This window comes from Pleurodeles waltl, chromosome 4_1 (assembly GCF_031143425.1).
Source record: "Pleurodeles waltl isolate 20211129_DDA chromosome 4_1, aPleWal1.hap1.20221129, whole genome shotgun sequence".
In the NCBI taxonomy this organism is placed as follows: Eukaryota; Metazoa; Chordata; class Amphibia; order Caudata; family Salamandridae; genus Pleurodeles; species Pleurodeles waltl.
The window spans coordinates 39,832,698-39,838,697 of record NC_090442.1 but is presented as its reverse complement, the minus strand read 5'-3'; the positions used below and the strand labels follow the sequence as shown (position 1 = coordinate 39,838,697).

Genomic DNA, 6,000 nt, shown 5'->3' with positions numbered 1-6,000 from the left:
ATTAAACTTGGACTCACTTGAAATATTCTCTTTCAAAATGAATGTTTTGAGCTGCTGTGAATTTTATTTCTAGAGGTGGTGACAGGCTTTCAGGTACGTGCTTAGGTCAAGGCCCTGTTCATGTCACTTGTATAAGCTAATTCAGGGAGCAAATTAGCAAGTCAAGAAATGGGAAGTCTGAACTACTGTCAAAGCAGTTTCATTCTCTTTTCAAATAATCCAAAAATACCATTGCAGCATAAAACAGAGTATTCAATAAAAGAAGAAGGAGGATTAACGGCAAAAAAGCACATCATAAGATATGAAACTTTGGAAATTATCTAGATATTGTTTGAAAAAACTCCTTTGATGGAAAGAAGATGAAGAACGGTATGGGATCCTGTCCTGCGCACCTGTAATTGATATGTTCCACATCCATTCATACCACCTAACCCTAAACACCCAAACATATTGCAGTCAGTGACCATGTGGCCTAATGGATAAGGCGTCTGACTTCGGATCAGAAGATTGAGGGTTTGAGTCCCTTCATGGTTGAGTCTTTTTGTCACAGCACCCAACTTATCTTTACATACAAACTGGAAATACACTCTTACAATACTCATTTCACTCTCACTCATTAAGAAAGCCCAATGCAAACTGCACAATCAGTCATGTTATACCTTCAGCATTGCTACTTTTCTGTCTTTCTGCCATACCAAAGTACCTCTTCATAAATGCCACGGATATGCAATACGTATACAACAATATGTCATGGCACAATCATTCCGAACAGAACTGTGGGTAGACTCAGTGCAGGGAGTGTGTGCGTGCAGAAAGCAGAAACTATGCATGGGTAGAAGCTCTATGATTTTCTCCAGGAATAATGCAAATTGTCCCTCAGAAAAAGTATAGTACTAGAGAAGAATCATAAACGATTGACACAATTGCTGCCTTTGCTGTTGCCCCAGTTGTGTAATCTGTCAAGGACTGGTCTCTTGCAGATTGAGGCACTTAGTTGCAATTGTGTGGTAAAAATCACCCTTACAACCATTTTTGCTATAAACTTGAGATCTTTCTGAGATACTATCTCACAGACTTCTTATGAATGAGGAACTCTGAAATTGTCACATTCCAATTTGTACGTCCTTAAACCTATGCTGGTTATTCAAAAGGGCAGATTGTTTTTTAAATTCCTTTCTGTCTCGAGTTGTAGTTATATTGATACAGAGGCATAATTGTTGAATGATATATATTGGTTTGATTGAAATATGTTCGTAGAGGTGGTGATAGGCTTTCTGTGTCTGTCTGAGAGCAAGGACCGGTTAACGTCTTTTTCCAAGAGCAGTTTGTTGTGAAAGGTATCAGGCAAAGGAGTATGTATTGTGATGTGGTTCTCTGACTGCTTCTGTCCACTTGCCAAAAGTTCCAAGGCCCTATGATAGCACAAAAATGGAAAGATTGAAGTGGTGGGTGCCGGAGGTTTAAAATGGTCAGTTTAATTAAAGACAGAAAAGTGAAACGAATGACTGCAGAAATACTGTATGTGGCCATGAACTGAGATGAAAGGATGATTTTGGAACTCTGTCTTGCAGATTACCCTCAATGCCGCAATGGATAGGGCACTACTCTCACAGACCAGGGTGTGTAAGTTTAAGTCTATCGGAGGTGCACACCCTGAACTAATACATTTTTGCTGAAACCTAATCATATTGTTTACTCTTCCTCGTAGCAGCTTGCCAGGGTGATAGTATATTGCAACAGAACCATTCCACTTCTTCACTGAAAAGAGTCATGCTGGTTACCCAAATGTGCAGCGTGTCATTTTATACAACTTTCTTTATTGAAATTAAACTTGGACTCACTTGAAATATTCTCTTTCAAAATTAATGTTTTGAGCTGCTGTGAATTTTATTTCTAGAGGTGGTGACAGGCTTTCAGGTACGTGCTTAGGTCAAGGCCCTGTTCATGTCACTTGTACAAGCTAATTCAGGGAGCAAATTAGCAAGTCAAGAAATGGGAAGTCTGAACTACTGTCAAAGCAGTTCCATTCTCTTTTCAAATAATCCAAAAATACCATTGCAGCATAAAACAGAGTATTCAATAAAAGAAGAAGGAGGATTAACGGCAAAAAAGCACATCATAAGATATGAAACTTTGGAAATTATCTAGATATTGTTTGAAAAAACTCCTTTGATGGAAAGAAGATGAAGAACGGTATGGGATCCTGTCCTGCGCACCTGTAATTGATATGTTCCACATCCATTCATACCACCTAACCCTAAACACCCAAACATATTGCAGTCAGTGACCATGTGGCCTAATGGATAAGGCGTCTGACTTCGGATCAGAAGATTGAGGGTTCGAGTCCCTTCATGGTTGAGTCTTTTTGTCACAGCACCCAACTTATCTTTACATACAAACTGGAAATACACTCTTACAATACTCATTTCACTCTCACTCATTAAGAAAGCCCAATGCAAACTGCACAATCAGTCATGTTATACCTTCAGCATTGCTACTTTTCTGTCTTTCTGCCATACCAAAGTACCTCTTCATAAATGCCACGGATATGCAATACGTATACAACAATATGTCATGGCACAATCATTCCGAACAGAACTGTGGGTAGACTCAGTGCAGGGAGTGTGTGCGTGCAGAAAGCAGAAACTATGCATGGGTAGAAGCTCTATGATTTTCTCCAGGAATAATGCAAATTGTCCCTCAGAAAAAGTATAGTACTAGAGAAGAATCATAAACGATTGACACAATTGCTGCCTTTGCTGTTGCCCCAGTTGTGTAATCTGTCAAGGACTGGTCTCTTGCAGATTGAGGCACTTAGTTACAATTGTGTGGTAAAAATCACCCTTACAACCATTTTTGCTATAAACTTGAGATCTTTCTGAGATACTATCTCACAGACTTCTTATGAATGAGGAACTCTGAAATTGTCACATTCCAATTTGTACGTCCTTAAAACTATGCTGGTTATTCAAAAGGGCAGATTGTTTTTTAAATTCCTTTCTGTCTCGAGTTGTAGTTATATTCATACAGAGGCATAATTGTTGAATGATATATATTGGTTTGATTGAAATATGTTCGTAGAGGTGGTGATAGGCTTTCTGTGTCTGTCGGAGAGCAAGAACCGGTTAACGTCTTTTTCCAAGAGCAGTTTGTTGTGAAAGGTATCAGGCAAAGGAGTATGTATTGTGATGTGGTTCTCTGACTGCTTCTGTCCACTTGCCAAAAGTTCCAAGGCCCTATGATAGCACAAAAACGGTAAGATTGAAGTGGTGGGTGCCGGAGGTTTAAAATGGTCAGTTTAATTAAAGACAGAAAAGTGAAACGAATGACTGCAGAAATACTGTATGTAGCCATGAACTGAGATGAAAGGATGATTTTGGAACTCTGTCTTGCAGATTACCCTCAATGCCGCAATGGATAGGGCACTACTCTCACAGACCAGGGTGTGTAAGTTTAAGTCTATCTGAGGTGCACACCCTGAACTAATACATTTTTGCTGAAACCTAATCATATTGTTTACTCTTCCTCGTAGCAGCTTGCCAGGGTGATAGTATATTGCAACAGAACCATTCCACTTCTTCACTGAAAAGTGTCATGTTGGTTACCCAAATGTGCAGCGTGTCATTTTATACAGCTTTCTTTATTGAAATTAAACTTGGACTCACTTGAAATATTCTCTTTCAAAATGAATGTTTTGAGCTGCTGTGAATTTTATTTCCAGAGGTGGTGACAGCCTTTCAGGTACGTGCTTAGGTCAAGGCCCTGTTCATGTCACTTGTATAAGCTAATTCAGGGAGCAAATTAGCAAGTCAATAAATGGGAAGTCTGAACTACTGTCAAAGCAGTTTCATTCTCTTTTCAAATAATCCAAAAATACCATTGCAGCATAAAACAGAGTATTCAATAAAAGAAGAAGGAGGATTAACGGCAAAAAAGCACATCATAAGATATGAAACTTTGGAAATTATCTAGATATTGTTTGAAAAAACTCCTTTGATGGAAAGAAGATGAAGAACGGTATGGGATCCTGTCCTGCGCACCTGTAATAGATATGTTCCACATCCATTCATACCACCTAACCCTAAACACCCAAAGTTACTGCAGTCAGTGACCATGTGGCCTAATGGATAAGGCGTCTGACTTCGGATCAGAAGATTGAGGGTTCGAGTCCCTTCATGGTTGAGTCTTTTTGTCACAGCACCCAACTTATCTTTACATACAAACTGGAAATACACTCTTACAATAATCATTTCACTCTCACTCATTAAGAAAGCCCAATGCAAACTGCACAATCAGTCATGTTATACCTTCAGCATTGCTACTTTTCTGTCTTTCTGCCATACCAAAGTACCTCTTCATAAATGCCACGGATATGCAATACGTATACAACAATATGTCATGGCACAATCATTCCGAACAGAACTGTGGGTAGACTCAGTGCAGGGAGTGTGTGCGTGCAGAAAGCAGAAACTATGCATGGGTAGAAGCTCTATGATTTTCTCCAGGAATAATGCAAATTGTCCCTCAGAAAAAGTATAGTACTAGAGAAGAATCATAAAGGATTGACACAATTGCTGCCTTTGCTGTTGCCCCAGTTGTGTAATCTGTCAAGGACTGGTCTCTTGCAGATTGAGGCACCTAGTTGCGATTGTGTGGTATAAATCACCCTTACAACCATTTTTGCTATAAACTTGAGATCTTTCTGAGATACTATCTCACAGACTTCTTATGAATGAGGAACTCTGAAATTGTCACATTCCAATTTGTACGTCCTTAAAACTCTGCTGGTTATTCAAATGGGCAGATTGTTTTTTAAATTCCTTTCTGTCTCGAGTTGTAGTTATATTGATACAGAGGCATAATTATTGAATGATATATATTGGTTTGATTGAAATATGTTCGTAGAGGTGGTGATAGGCTTTCTGTGTCTGTCTGAGAGCAAGGACCGGTTAACGTCTTTTTCCAAGAGCAGTTTGTTGTGAAAGGTATCAGACAAAGGAGTATGTATTGTGATGTGGTTCTCTGACTGCTTCTGTCCACTTGCCAAAAGTTCCAAGGCCCTATGATAGCACAAAAACTGTAAGATTGAAGTGGTGTGTGCCGGAGGTTTAAAATGGTCAGTTTAATTAAAGACAGAAAAGTGAAACGAATGACTGCAGAAATACTGTATGTGGCCATGAACTGAGATGAAAGGATGATTTTGGAACTCTGTCTTGCAGATTACCCTCAATGCCGCAATGGATAGGGCACTACTCTCACAGACCAGGGTGTGTAAGTTTAAGTCTATCGGAGGTGCACACCCTGAACTAATACATTTTTGCTGAAACCTAATCATATTGTTTACTCTTCCTCGTAGCAGCTTGCCAGGGTGATAGTATTTTGCAACAGAACCATTCCACTTCTTCACTGAAAAGAGTCATGCTGGTTACCCAAATGTGCAGCGTGTCATTTTATACAACTTTCTTTATTGAAATTAAACTTGGACTCACTTGAAATATTCTCTTTCAAAATGAATGTTTTGAGCTGCTGTGAATTTTATTTCTAGAGGTGGTGACAGGCTTTCAGGTACGTGCTTAGGTCAAGGCCCTGTTCATGTCACTTGTATAAGCTAATTCAGGGAGCAAATTAGCAAGTCAATAAATGGGAAGTCTGAACTACTGTCAAAGCAGTTTCATTCTCTTTTCAAATAATCCAAAAATACCATTGCAGCATAAAACAGAGTATGCAATAAAAGAAGAAGGAGGATTAACGGCAAAAAAGCACAGCATAAGATATGAAACTTTGGAAATTATCTAGATATTGTTTGAAAAAACTCCTTTGATGGAAAGAAGATGAAGAACGGTATGGGATCCTGTCCTGCGCACCTGTAATTGATATGTTCCACATCCATTCATACCACCTAACCCTAAACATCCAAACATATTGCAGTCAGTGACCATGTGGCCTAATGGATAAGGTGTCTGACTTCGGATCAGAAGATTGAGGGTTCGGGTCCCTTCA

The 6,000-nt window shown here is 39.2% G+C and overlaps 3 non-coding genes across 3 annotated transcripts; all 3 read left to right on the top strand.

Annotated features, from left to right (window-relative positions):
* The first annotated feature begins 461 nt into the window (after positions 1–461).
* TRNAR-UCG (transfer RNA arginine (anticodon UCG)) lies at positions 462–534 on the top strand. Its single transcript has one exon. It is a non-coding gene; the product is annotated as a tRNA-Arg (tRNA).
* Positions 535–2,285: 1,751 nt separating this feature from the next.
* On the top strand, positions 2,286–2,358 carry TRNAR-UCG (transfer RNA arginine (anticodon UCG)). The gene has a single exon. It is a non-coding gene; the product is annotated as a tRNA-Arg (tRNA).
* A 1,751-nt stretch (positions 2,359–4,109) lies between these two features.
* TRNAR-UCG (transfer RNA arginine (anticodon UCG)) lies at positions 4,110–4,182 on the top strand. Its single transcript has one exon. It is a non-coding gene; the product is annotated as a tRNA-Arg (tRNA).
* Positions 4,183–6,000: the final 1,818 nt, after the last annotated feature.